At 32.7% G+C, this 14,989-nt stretch overlaps 2 long non-coding RNA genes across 14 annotated transcripts in view; both read left to right on the top strand.

Annotated features, from left to right (window-relative positions):
* Nucleotides 1–14,989, top strand: part of LOC137495912 (uncharacterized) — a 453,250-nt gene that overhangs the window by 72,837 nt on the left and 365,424 nt on the right. The gene's annotated exons all lie outside the window — the stretch shown is intronic.
* LOC141386162 (uncharacterized) lies at nucleotides 5,654–14,139 on the top strand. The gene is made up of 3 exons (XR_012407573.1): nucleotides 5,654–5,757; nucleotides 12,199–12,292; nucleotides 12,612–14,139. It is a non-coding gene; the product is annotated as an uncharacterized lncRNA (long non-coding RNA).

The raw sequence follows: 14,989 nt of genomic DNA, 5'->3' as shown, positions 1-14,989 counted from the left end.
AAATAAAACAACTCTCTTTTAACAAATTTAAAGGAAAATGTGGCTCTCTGTGTGTGTACTTTGTATTGCTATCAAATATCAAATGTTCTGTATCAAATGTCCCCACAAGTATAGCAGTACCAGTTAATTTATTTGTTTAGTTCTCATGAGGAAAAAAAGCTTATAAATCAGACAGAATGTAGTATTTAAAAATGTAAAAATAGAGATTTTTTTTTTACTTTGAGGATTAGGTAGAATATACTGTCTGTACAGTATAAACATCATTACATCTATGGGAAGTCCCCGTAAAGAGAGCTGTACAAGTGTGTCTGTGTGTGCTTGTGTTTAGTTAGTCCAGTCCTAGTTTTTCTAGATTTTATCATACATATTATTCAGTCATCAAAAAACACAACTTGTTAGGGAGTATAATAAAACACATCTAAGTTTAATGAACATCAGCCTTTCAAAGAAAGTGGTTAATCGATAAAAAAAGATATGTATGCTTTAACATTGTGTCTAAAGTGGTCTATTCCTATCATCATGTCTTTGTTCAGGAGAATCCTTTCAAAGTTTTTGTTATTTGCTTTGTGAGCTAAACTGCATCTGCTGTTTTTTTTCCATGTTGACCTGATAACAGTGAAAAAGGAAAAAAGGAGATGTGAACAGATGTTTCATGACAGAACGTGATAGCGCATTCTGCTCCGGGGCAAATTCAATAATGACACAGCAGGTATAAGGCGTACACTGATAGAGAATGATAGAATAGAAGTGGCTGGAATTTCTGTTAAGCTAGAAGGGGAAAGAGAAACGTCTGAAAAAACAAACACACACACACACACACACACACACACACACAGCTGAATGGCTCTAACTGTCAGGCATATGTGAAGTGGAAGCAAAAAAAAATCAACTGTAACTTGAAATGTTTATTTAGACTCGCATTAATAGAGCTGTTCTTTACTGAGTGTTGTGTTGTTGTTGTTGTACAGGACCACAGCTCACAGAAACTGGGTCAGAATCATGGATGAGAAAGTAGTTCATGTTGAGGCTCTGAATAGACAGAACGCACACACATAGACAGCCACACACACACACAAAACATAGGTTTCATTAGTATATACTATAAAAATAATGCTGGGTTCCGCAGAATTCCTTCATGTTGTCCCAACACAAATCAATTAAGTTACATAAAGTGGATTGAACATAAAACATTTCAGTTGTCCCAAAAAAACCTTAAGAACTCATTTTGAATAAGTAGTGTGAACAAGCAGCAAGAGGACTGTATCACGTGTGTGTGTGTGTGTGTGTGTGTGTGTGTGTGTGTGTGTGTGTGTGTGTGTGTGTGTGTGTGTGTGTGTGTGTGTGTGTGTGTATGCATAGTTGTGTTGTTTTATTTTGTAAACGGATAATGACATTTCTTCCTGGCTGTTTAATTATTTTGTTTGTGTTTGATTTGGTTTTGTAACGTGATGCTGACGCTGACAACAGGGTGCCAATCCAAATGCAGGTTTATTAGAGAGGTCAGGTAACCAGTGGTCAACACAGGGGCAAACTGATGTATACAGGCAATCCAGAGTTGTAGTCAGATACACAGGCAGATGATCAGAAGGCAGGCAGTAGACAGGGATAAACAGACAAACAAAGCAAGGGTCCAAAAACGGCAAAACAAGACATAGGAAACCGCATTGTAATGTCACACGGTTAATCCAGACTCAGCAATGAAGTGTGTGTGCGCGCTATATTTAAAGTTCATGTAATCAGTTTGTAACGATCCTTCGGCTGTGTGTATGCAATCAGTCATGAACAGGAACCAGGTGTGTGTATGTGGTGCATGACTGGATCTTGTAGTCCATAAATGGCAAATGTGTAGTCTGTTAGGTCCGCTAGCTCACTCATAATCATAACAGGCATATTATGTTATGTATATCAATAATTTGGTATGTTTTGCATATTTCATTTATGTTATCTTACAGATGTGTTTATGTTTATATTTAGACTGTAAAGTACCAATGTTTTCAAGAAATTCTAAGAAGTGAATATTTGGTGGAATTATCATGTTAGCACTATTATTGCGCACATGGTAAACAAAGTAGTTATTCAACAATTGGTTTGTACAGTATGAATTAGGTCTAAATTCATTGAAACACATACAGAATATGGATGTCTAAATTTAATGAGTTTATTTCAATCAAAATAATTACTTTTTCTCAAATTTAATGAGTCATTTTTATTATTTATAACCTTACTTTTGAAACTTAATAAGTTTATTTCATTTTAAATTAAGTTTTTTCCTCAAGATTTAATGTTTTTTTTTTTTTTTTTTGCGAAACGACTTTAATCTTGACATTTAATGGATTTATTCTCAACATTTAATTTAAAGTTTTGTTCCTGAAAGTGTAACAAGATTTATTACATAATGACTTTAATCTTGACATTAAATTAAATTTTTCATTAATTACATTTTTTAAATTAGTGCTTGGCTCTGTTTCTCTTACAGAATTGCATTGTGTAAGGTTTTCTCTTACAGTTCACATACTTATAATTGATCAAATAAGGATCAAAATAATTATAATCACAAATAAATATTTACCTTTAAAAATAAATAAATATTAAATCAAATAAATAAAATTTAATAAATATTTATTTTAACAAATATTAACTAGTATACCATTTAAGTAGATTTCTTGTTCAGTTTATTTGAAAAATGTATACTGTATATACAATGATATTTTATTTTTTTATAATAAATTGGTAATTAGAGCAGGTGATTTAATCTCATGAAGTAAGTAATAAATAAAAACAATGAAATTAGTAAAATGTATTAAATCAATCAATAAATAAATGAACAAAACTTAAAAAATAAATAAAATTAAATAAAATAAAATAAAATAAAATAAAATAAAATAAAATAAAATAAAATAAAATAAAATAAAATAAAATAAAATAAAAAGCGGCACAGTGGTTAGCATTGTCGCCTCACAGCCAGAAGGTCATTGGAAAAAGAAAAAATATATATATGAATAAATAACTAAAAAGATAAACAAAATGCTTGAAATAAGATGATTAATTGTCATGAAATAAAAATAAAAAAAATAAATAAAATGAAAAATGAAATAAAATAATAACTTAAATTTAAAAAATGAAATAAAATAAAATAAATAATGGCGGCATGGTGGCGCAGTGGTTAGCACCGTCGCCTCACAGCAAGAAGGTCACTGGTAAAATAAAAAATAAGTAAATAAATAAAAAATAAATAAATCAATAAACAAATATTTTGAATAAACTGATTAATTCTCATGAAATAACAAATAAAATAAAATAAAAATAAAATAAAATGAAATAAAAGGAAAAATAATAAAGAATAAAATAAAGGTGCAATGGTTAGCCTCACAGCAAGAAGGTCGCTGGTAAAATAAATAAAAAAAATTTTAATAAATAAACACAAACAAACTAACTAACAAGCAAACACTTGAAATGACACACATTATTGCCTTATCTTCCCAAAAAACTCGTGAGTGATGAATTGGAAGTGAGATGGTGGGCTATGAATATTCAGAGATGGTCCTTTGTTGTCATCTGTGAGCCATAATGATGCAGCGTCTGTGCCGTTTGAGGCTATTTCTGCATTGATGTCTAAAAAACACATTTGCACATTAAGAAGTTTTATTTGCATGGCCCATTTCACATGTATGTAATTAATTCTTTTACAGAAGAGCTGGAGATTTTCTCTTAATTTTCCAGGTCAGTTTTGTGTGACTAACATGTTTATTCATGACCCGAAATGTGAGGCTTTTTAAACAGAAGAGACTCTGTCCTGGCCACAATGTCTTCAACAAATTACACACTGAAAAAAAAAATGTTGACTCAAAAACAGAGATTATGAAAATTACTTGGTAAAAAAGAAGGGAGAGAGACACACTGAATGTGTCATGGCTTACAAGAAACACAAAAGTGCTCAGAACTAACACAATACAAATATACGCTGTAAAGCCGTGATTAATTTTGACAGGACAATTTGCCAATTTTTGATGTATTATTTCTACATTTATGAAGGAGAGGATTTCCTTTTTAGCAAAAGCATTTGACTATGAGCTGCCGTTCAAAATAGACGTGTATTCTAAATAGTAATAATAGCAATAAATGGTGTATGTTTTGAGTTCTGGTTCGAACCTCGGCTCAGTTGGCGTTTCTGTGTGGAGTTTGCATGTTCTCCCTGCCTTCGCGTGGGTTTCCTCCGGGTGCTCCGGTGTTCCCCACAGTTCAAAGACATGCGGTACAGGTCAATTGGGTAGGCTAAATTGTCTGTAGTGTTTGAATGTGTGTGTGGATGTTTCCCAGAGATGGGTTGCAGCTGGAAGGGCATCCGCTGTGTAAAAACTTGCTGGATAAGTTGGCGATTCATTCCGCTGTGGCGACCCCAGATTAATAAAGGGACTAAGCCGACAAGAAAATGAATGAACATGATGAGTGATGATGTGCAGAATGTTGATTAATTAATGCTTATTGCGGATACGTACACAGGTCTACATTTCTGGGAACATCGAAATATGTAACCTTGGGCACGTCTGCTTGCAGTTTCTGTGTTTGCAAATCCACCAGAAGCAGTTGTGTATGCTTATTGATGATAACAAATGTCTCTGGTGCATCCTCTTCTCAAATAAATCGACCAGAGGGTGCAATATAAATTGTGGTGCATTTCCAAAAACCATCATTAGCCAACCAAGGTTGCATGTAAGGTCTGTTGGTACAAACATAGCTTGTTGCTTTGTCGTTTTCAAAGTATTATAACAGTTCAGTTTTAGAGATCATCATATTGACAATTGCTTTCTCCTCAAGTGCACTTTGAAAACAAGTATACCATTTTGAACGTAGCCGTGGCTCACGATGAAAGCTATAGACTTTTTATCTAAAAGTAGAATTTACGTTACGTTTCCAAAGCTTGTGAAAACAAAACATTTAGCATACTTAATTGGTTTTAATTTATAGTAGGCTATTTATTAATACATGAAAAAAAACAATATCCTAACTAAGATTAACCCTTTCAGGCTCAAATTAAATTTTAGAAACAGGCAAAATCTATGCTTTTAACTGTTGCAAATCAGCAACGCCTGCCTTGAGAGGGTTAATATTTAATTAGTTCATTCATTCATTCATTTTCTTTTCGGCTTAGTCCCTTTATTAATCAACACTTTATTATTATTATTTTATGGATTTGAAGTCAGATAGTAGGCTTTTTTAAGATGCAGCCAGTGATAAAACGAAGAATGTTTGGATTAATAGAGTAAAGTAAAGGTGAGGCGTGAGTGGGTGGAGTCATGTGAGTGGGAGGAGTCGAACATTAAAGAAGGACGAATTAGAAACAGGAGGTGGAGTCAGGCAGGGATATAAAGGACAGATATAAAGGTCACAGATAGGAAGAAGAGATTCAAAGAGGAAGCAGTTCAAAGAGAGATGAGGACCTCTGTGCTGAGCCGCCAGTTATCAGCACAAACACAGTAAGCATATGGTCAGATGGTAAAGGTCACTTTCAGTTTTGTGTTGTTGTGCAAAAACTCACTGGATCTTCGTATGTCAAGCCTGTAACTGAACAACAATGTCTGTTTTGCACTCCAGACATGATCTGCAGCCTGAAAACAAAAAATATCCATGCCTGACGATTTCTGATTCTCCACAGACCGTCTAATGAACCCGGCTAAAGGCTGGAGCATCTGTTTGTCTGTTCCTCCAGCACAATTTTATGTCAGCCCCTACATGAACGGAGAAGAAATGGTTTGTCAGGTACTTTGGATATTTTTTTTTTCTTCTGCTCTTCTTTTCGAGCCCTCTTCTGCCCGGGCCCTTACAATTCACATGATGGCCGCTGCATTTCTGCGGGACCTATTAGCGCAGACACAAACAGGCTCAGGAAATGAGGCATGTCAAACTCAGTTTCTTTCAAATTCCTCTCTTACTGTTTCCCCCTCGTCCTCTAATGCCAAACAATCCCTCTGTTTTGTTCACTCCATCAATTTTTTGGCATCAACAATTTTTTTTTTTTTGCTTCTTTGCTCGTTTTACCTGTTTTACAAGTGCGATCGATCTTCATACGCTTGTGTGTGTTGAAGAGAGAAAAACATGTGGCAGTCTATGAAACAGGTGCCATTTTGAGTTCAGAATGATATGTTTTATTTCTTTTTTCTTCTTCTTTTTGAGTTTTGAAAGGATGGTTTGCTCAAAAACTGAACATTTAGTCTTCATTTACTCTTTTACTTGTTCCAAAACTGCCTTCTTTAAAACACATTTAGGGACTGAAGACTCCAAGTGATGATATATTTCAGGTCCCTTTCTTTCTGCAAGCAAGTCCACTGAAAAAATGTCTGCAAAATTGTTGCAAACAATTTATTTGTGTTGAATTTGAACAAACAATTTAAATTTAGTAATGTTCAACTTAATTTATTTGTTTAAATTCAGCATAAACAAATTGTTTACAACCACTTAACTTAAAAAAAAATAAGTAAACTCAATGATTCATCAATAAATAATTTTTTCAATGTATTTTGGTTAGCAATGAGCAAAATGTGCGACACATTCTCTCTTAGAGACAGGTCGGGACTGCAGAAAGTCCAGTCAATTAGCTACATTCTATTCCTCCACAGCCAGGACCTTGGAATGTGTGCAGAATGGGGTTTTGCATTGTCTTGTTGAAATATGCATAGGCATCCCTGTTGACGACACTTCTGGAAGTTGACGACACTTCTGGACACTGTTAACATAGGGGTACCTTTGAAGCTATTTTGATGAAATCTGAAAATGGGAAACCATTGACTTCCATTGTAGGGAAAATTTACTATGGAAGTCAATGGTTACAGGTTTTCAGCATTCTTCAAAATATTTTATGCATATAATATCTTTTGTGTTGAACTGAAAGTTTATAACCACTTGGGGTACGTATAATGGGAGTATATTTAAAAATATTTATGTGAAATATCTATCATTTTTCTGTGCGACTACTTAGGGACCAATACTGCTTAGAGATGGTAATTTGTTTCTTTTTTATTTTGATCGATTATTTTTTCCATCCATCCATTCGTCCGTCCGTCCGTCCGTCTGTTTGTTTGTTTATTTTATTTTATTTTTTATTCTTGTTTTATACAAGTTTGTATTTGTTTATCTATTTCTTATTTCTTCTTATTATTTTTTCTGATCTGTTTTTGTAGTCCTTTTTGAGACTGTAACCCATGTCTTTAAAACTAGCTTTTTGTAATTGAAAGCACATTGTAAAAAGCACTTAATTATTTTTGAACATATCACAAAACAAATAGTGAGTAAACACAATTATCTGGGTAAACTATCCTTTTTAATGCATTTTAAATGAATGCTTCAACCAAAAATGTCTCCCAAAGTACTTTTTTCCTACTCCGGATATCAATTTCTACAATATTTCAACTTTCTACAAATATCTTCCTTTGAGTTCAACAGAAAAAAGAAACACCTAAAGATTTTGAACTGGTTAATGTTGAGTACATTCTCATTTTGGGGCGAGTTTTAAGTATTATTAATTGCACAATGCAGTCATAAGCTAAAAGGTTATATTTAAAAACATGTTAGAATGTTACTATGCCTTCAGAAAGGTATATCAGACATGGCTGTTATATAGTTGGATTTAACATTAAACTACATGCCTTGTGCTCAAGGTTATGCAACTGCGTGCTTCTTAGAAAACTAATGCTGATATTTCTGAAAAAAACATTCAATTCTTTGCTGAACAAATTCACGGCAACGCTGCTGACCTTGTAGAATCGACCCATACTGAAAAACGGAACAGAACAGAATGTAAGAAGAGGAGACTTTAATTTAAGAAGTTCACTTTTTAAAAAAAGAATGGAAAATTATATATTCAATAGAAGTCGCTATATCTTTTTAGATCTTCTCACAAGGTCTATTTTTATAACATTTCAGCTTTATGTTTGTCAAACAATCTCTAAATCTCGATTTTAACTTTATTGATCATGAAATGCTAAACAAAACAGCATAGTATAATGATTTCCGATAGAGCAAATGTCACTGATAACTGCAGCAATATTCAAAAACATAAAAAAAATAAAAATCTTTGGGGGACTAACCCTGATTTTCTAACACTACAAATAAAATAGTTTGCTATTCGGTTAGTTGTTACTTCGGACATGCTCTGAATGACTAAATGTTATTATTTGAAATGTGTAAGAAATGTTATTAGATATTTATAGGATGAAACAATTAATAACATTTTGCTTAAGCCCAAACCACATAAAACCGATACTGAGAAATTAATTGTTGTCTAAATAATATTTTACAAAACTAATTAACTAATTTCCTAAATAAATAAATACTACATACTACTACTTAATAATACTAATTTAAAAAAAAATAATAATAATAATATTAATATGAATAATAATATGAATAATAATAATAATAATAATAATAGCAATATTAATAATTAATAGTTTCTAATAATAATAGCAATTGTTATTATTATTATTATTATTATTATTATTATTATTATTATTATTATTATTAACAATAAATAAAATAAATTACAAATTTTAATTAACAATAAAAATAAAATAAATAAATAATAATAAAACAACAGCAACTACTACTACTATAATAATAATAATAATAATAATAATAATAATAATAATATTATTATTATTATTATTATTATTATTATTATTATTATTATTATTATTATTATTATTATTAATAATAATAATAATAATAATAATAATAATAATAATAATAATAACAAAAATAATAATATCATTATTATTATAAGTATAATTATAATAACTATAATTATTGACCATATCACTAATAATTATAATTTAATAACAACTACAAATAATAATCATAGTCATTAACATAATCATAATAATATGTGTAATAAGTGTTATTAATAAGAAACGTCAGTAGCTAAAAGTCTGCATTGTAGCAGTGAAATCACAGTAAAGGGCAGCTGTCTCGTAGTTTCCTCCATCATTAGTCTGTGTTCTGCTCCCGCTGATCAGGTTTCTCTCAGTCTGAAGTGACAGACTTTCCTGGCTTAATTCCTCCCTCCATCACACTCCTCTGTCCACATCCAGGCTTAATGTGCTCTGCTTAATGTCCTCATTTCTTCTAGAGGTCTGAGTGCTGATGTTTATACTGAGCTGGCCACAAATAAAACTTTGATATAAAAATGGACGTCAGAATTAATCAAATCTGATAGACTCAGAATGAGAGACGATGGGCTTCTATGGCTTATAAAGATGTTTAAATGACCAAACATCATTTTGATATTGAGGGATGAATCATTTATGTCTGGTGTTTTAGAAATCCAGTTTGACCAAGTTTGCATTTATGTTTCTTAAGCACAGTTTTGACATAGATTGACAATATAGTTAAATAAAAATGTATAAATAATAAATAAATGAATAAATAAATGAATTAAATTCAGAATATGAAATATTATAGGTGGGCATATATTACATTTTTTAATCAAGATTAATCTAGAATAATCTTGCAATTAATAGATTAATCTAGATAAAAGTGGCTCATTTGAATTCTGCCAAGGGCATTCAGAATATGTAAACTACCCAAATAGTAAGTCTTTGAGAAAGGGTTTCTCAAGCCAGGTGGCGCATTAGACCAGGGGCTCATCTCCTGTTTCCAAAATGCATCACAAACTGCTTGAGGAACTGTTCTAAATGATGTTCAATAAGATGTGCTTGTGTTTACTGTTTATTCATGTTGAACTGTAGGCCTACATAAGCTCCAAACAGCCATTTTTTGATCACCTTAATCCGACTAAAGTCATAACTGAACTAAACAGAAATGGAATTAAAACATGTGGAGTATGCAGATATTAATGGCATTATTGAAGTAAACACAGCGATCAAACTATTACCGTCATGTAGGACTTTTCGCCATATTTTCTGACAAGATCCACACGCGCGGCACGGCTGTCAGTAAAGGACCACAGCTTTAGACCCAGCTCCTAACCCAACTTTGAGAATAGATTAACAGAGCTCGTTAATGCGATAACGGCCCACCACTATAAAGTATACAGTATTGCATACATTTATCATTTATGTCAGATAAATATCATAAACATTCTAAGTAAATGGTTTGCCATGATACTGTACAGTGCTCAGCATAATTCAGTACACCCCATTTAGAAAATTTATATTTTTTCCATTTCTCAGTGAATATAGGCAATGTATTTTGGTGCATTTAAACAAAACTGATTTATTAAACACATATATTTATTAAAATAATATTTTAGTCACCAAATAAATTTAGACATTGTAAGAATACTATTAAATTCAAGCTAAATATTGAGAAAATAAACTACAACCTACAAAATAGCAACAACATTTTTCTTTTCTTTTTTGCTTCTCTTGATTTTTCCTCTTTTTTTATTTTCATTTAATAATTTTCTATAACATAAACATTTGTGTTTTCTAGTTTTTAAATTGGTATCATAAATTATTTTGTTGGATAAGCTCCAGATGTGGCGTGTGGATGTTTCCCAGAGATGGGTTGCGGCTGGAAGGGCATCCGCTGCATGAAAACGTGCTGGATAAGTTGGCGGTTCATTCCGCTGTGGCGACCCTGGACTAAGTGACTAACCGACAAGAAAATGAGTTAATAATAATAATAATGATGATGATAATAATAATAATAATAATAATAATAATAATAAAAAATTGAATACAGAATATATAACAATAAAATCTAAACTAAAATAATAATAAAACCTAAACAATTATCTCAGTACTACTAAAAACAGACACTGAAATGAGGTTTAACAAATAATAATTCATTCATTAATTTAGTCCCTTTACTCATCAGGGGTCGCCAGAGCAGAATGAACCGCCAACTTATTTAGCATATGTTTTACACAGCGAATGCCCCTCTAGCTGCAATCCAGTACTGGGAAAATCCACACCAACATGGGGATAGTAGTAGTAGTTGTTATTATTATTATTATTATTATTATTAAATGTACCTGTGCACATACACACATTCAAACATATACAGTACTGTAGCCAACTCAGAGGGCAAATCAAATCCAACACAAATGATCTTCTGTAAACAAGAAAATGCATAGAAATTGGATTCTGAGTACAAGCGCAGTGCAGAGGAGCATTTTTATGGAAGCAGGTCAGTCTGATAAGAGACTCATGCCTATGATTGATTTGAAAAGGAAATAATTTTTTCATTGCCGCTGCTGTCGGGGAAGCAGATATTAAAACTAGAGGAAGGAGAGTGAGAAAGAGGAAGGTCACAGAGGTTACAGGACAGAAACCCTAAATAATGTGAGATTTTTACTGCAGCTTAACATAAAGAGGCAATTCTTCACGAGAAGCTCTATAATACAAGATTTCAGAACCTGTTTAGAAAGGCACAAACATCTGTTTTAAGCTGATTTTGGCAAGTTGTTTTCATTCATTCATTCATTCATTCATTCATTCATTCATTCATCCATTCATTCATTCATTCTTCCATCCACCTACCTATACATTCATTTAGTCATTCCTCCATCTACTCATTCATTCATTCATTCATTCATTCATTCATTCATTCATTCATTCATTCATTCATTCATTCATTCGTTCATTCGTTCATTCATTCATTTATTCATTCATTCATTTATTCATTCATTCATTCATTTATTTATTCAATCATTCATCCATCTACCCATTAATTCATCTATCCATTCATTTATCTACTCATTTGTCCATCTATTCATTCATTCATTCATTCATTCATCTACCCATTCATTCATTCATTCATTCATTCATTCATTCATTCATTCATTCATTCATTCATTCATTTATTAATCTGCCTATTTATCTATTTATTCATTCATTCATTCATTCATTCATTCATCTACCCATTCATCCATCTACCCATTCATTCATCTATCCATTCATTTATCTACTCATTCGTCCATCTATTCATTCATTCATTCATTCATTCATTCATTCATTCATCTACCCTTTCATTCATTCATTCATTCATTCATTCATTCATTCATTCATTCATTCATTCATTCATTCATTCATTCATTCAATCAATCAATCAATCATTCATTCATTCATTCATTCAATTATTAATTCATTCATCTTCCCATTTGTTCACTCATTCACCCATTAATTTGTTCATCTATCCATTCATTCATTTATTCATTCATTCAATTTCTTGTCGGCTTAGACCCTTTATTAATCCGGGGGCGCCACAGCGGAATGAATCGCCAACCAGAATTTTTTTACACAGTGGATCCCCTTCCAACCGCAACCCATCTCTGGTAAATTCATTCATTCATTCATTTATTCATTCGTTCATTCATTCATTCATTTACCCATTTATTCATTTATTCATTCATTTTTTTAAAGTTCTTAAATTAGATTAGATTAGAGGTTAAAATGGCTTCCCATATTGTTTTATTTTCCTTTTCAGTGTAATACTGTTTTGTTGATAAAGTAACAATCCACACCATTTACTATAGTTTATTGAGCTCTAATTGTCTTAGTTAATGGCTTGCTACTAGCATGATTTGTGCATTCAAATAAAGTGTGGCCAAGAATTTCTATAGACCAATTTTTGGGGTTTGTTTTCATCAACAGATGAGTTTTTTTGGAAACACACACATTAAGTGCGTGCCCTCTGAGCGCAAGGGGTTTTGATGCCAGGTCTTTGTTGCTCATGTAAGCTGTCAGAAAAGACAAAAGGCAAATAAACCCCTACATTTGCACTTCTCGGCGCTGCACAAATGGGGACTGACAGTTTGCGGCGTACGGCTCACAGCTTCCAGGAAAAAAACTGCTGCCTTCACCAAAGCTCAGCGAAGAGCCTTACGTCTGGCGAGACAGGAGGAGGCAACGTTAAAGGATAGAGGAGGGAGAAGGGGAAAAAAAGCAAAACGACTGCTTGCCAGAAGAAGATAAAACCACGACTCAGTGGGCGCTTGAATGATCCGCGGCGGCATGTCAAAAGGTTTTCTGCTGACTCTCAGCGTTCTGCTAACACGCGCGGCGAGAGGCTGTCGACAAAACCTTCAGTCATTGAACAGCGCATCCAAACATCCACAGGCTCGCCGAGATGAGAAATACAAGCTAATTTGGGGCTCATTATGACGAACGTTTGCCGCCATTGAAAGTCCACCCTTGACTGACTGATCCGAGAGCAGCTACGAAGACGCCATGAATGCTTGTAATTTTCTCGGCTGTCCTGTTGGCCACAATGAGCTCCAACATCTCACGCTTTCAGCCCAAATCTTTCTCTTTCACTTTTGAAAGAAGCAGGAGAATTTTAGGGGTTGTTATCATTTAATTATGTCTGTCCGCCATGGGCTTGAACGTCAATTAAAATAGAATGTAAATACAAGAATACAAATCAGCTACCTGTGGTGTTGAAAAGGTCTTTCAGAGAGCAAAGTGACCGAGAGTTGAGTAGAGAAGCTGATGCACGGCAAACTAGTTGGAGAAAAGTGGAAATGACCCACATTTGTAGTTTTGTTTGCAATTCAGAAAGTCTTTTTTTTTTTTTTTCCTTTGGTGGACTTTGTGGGGAAAAAGTAAATTAAGCAACTTATTTGTTGAGTAACTGAATGATTTGATGATTGGGTTGTGTCCATGTTAGTTTTGTTTAAAAAGTAGGATAACTGGGGAGGTACTTTGGAGAAGTCTGGTGGTTTTTGACAAAAAATCAAGCTACAGACAAAATGACCTAATATAACTGAAGTTGGCAGCACGGTGGCTCAGTGGTTAGCACTTTCACCTCACAGCAAGAAGGTTGCTGGTTTGATCCCAGCTGAGCCAGTTGCCTTTTTTTGTGTGGGGTTTCATTCCACCCTGGCGACCACTGAAATAGAGACTAAGCCAAAGGAAAGCGAATGACTATCTGAAGTTGTAGTTTTACACAAGAAGTGATTTTTTTAAATTGAAAAAAAATATTAAACTCTGCATTAAATTAAATTATAAATGTTTCATTGGAGATAATAAATTTAACATAAATACATGAAATCACTAAAACTGCAATAAATAAAACATGAAAAAATAAAACAAAATATATTTATTCAATTTATTTTATACATTTAAAATAAGACATAAATCATGATGAAAATAAATATATGACATATAAACAAGAATAAAATCGATGAAATAAAAGAAGTATTGAAATTAGTAGATAATTATTTTAAGTTTATTTAATAATATTATTTCAATAAGTTGAAATATATAAAAAACAAGGGTGTCAAAATGATTTTTTTCTTTGGTGCTCTGCGATGCAGACATGGACAATTTGGTATCCGTTCAGTAATAATCATAACCTTTATTAAGTACTGACGTCATTTATCACAAATGCTCTATTTTGCGGTAGCTTAAAACTACTTAAAAATGCAGAGACTGCACAATTCACAGCATGTGTGTTTGCTGGATAGTCTTTTACTGACACTGAAGTTACAGCAGAAGCCCTGTATTACTGTTATAGAGAAAATGTCAGTAAACTTCACATTTCTCTCTCTCTCATTGTGGACCTTTGACCTCCTGGCATGACGATTCCTCTCCTCTCGGCTGTTACAAGGATACTTCTGGAAACAGACATGTGCATGTCTGCAGAGCGAGTTTTTTCCTCCACGTTTATGGAAAGCATTGTTGAAGCACAGAGATATTGAATTCAACCGAATGGCATGATAATTATAATCAAACCAAACCAAACTTTGAGAGCAGTGTAGGTTTACACCTCTAATTAAAAAGAACTAAACTGACTGCTAATAAACAAATAGTACAATACTTTAATGCTATAATTCACTTTATTATTATTATTTTACAAAAAATCAACCTATTCAAGAAAAATGACATTATAATAGAACACAGGCATTACATTTTACATATGGATACAATTGTATAAACAATTATAATAACAATACAATGCAATATGAATAAGAAACAACTATGGCAGCTAGCGGACATGAATTTAAGCACTAAAATGACTTACACCAAAA

This window comes from Danio rerio, chromosome 6 (assembly GCF_049306965.1).
Source record: "Danio rerio strain Tuebingen ecotype United States chromosome 6, GRCz12tu, whole genome shotgun sequence".
In the NCBI taxonomy this organism is placed as follows: domain Eukaryota; kingdom Metazoa; phylum Chordata; class Actinopteri; order Cypriniformes; family Danionidae; genus Danio; species Danio rerio.
This window is presented reverse-complemented; position numbering and strand designations above follow the sequence as displayed.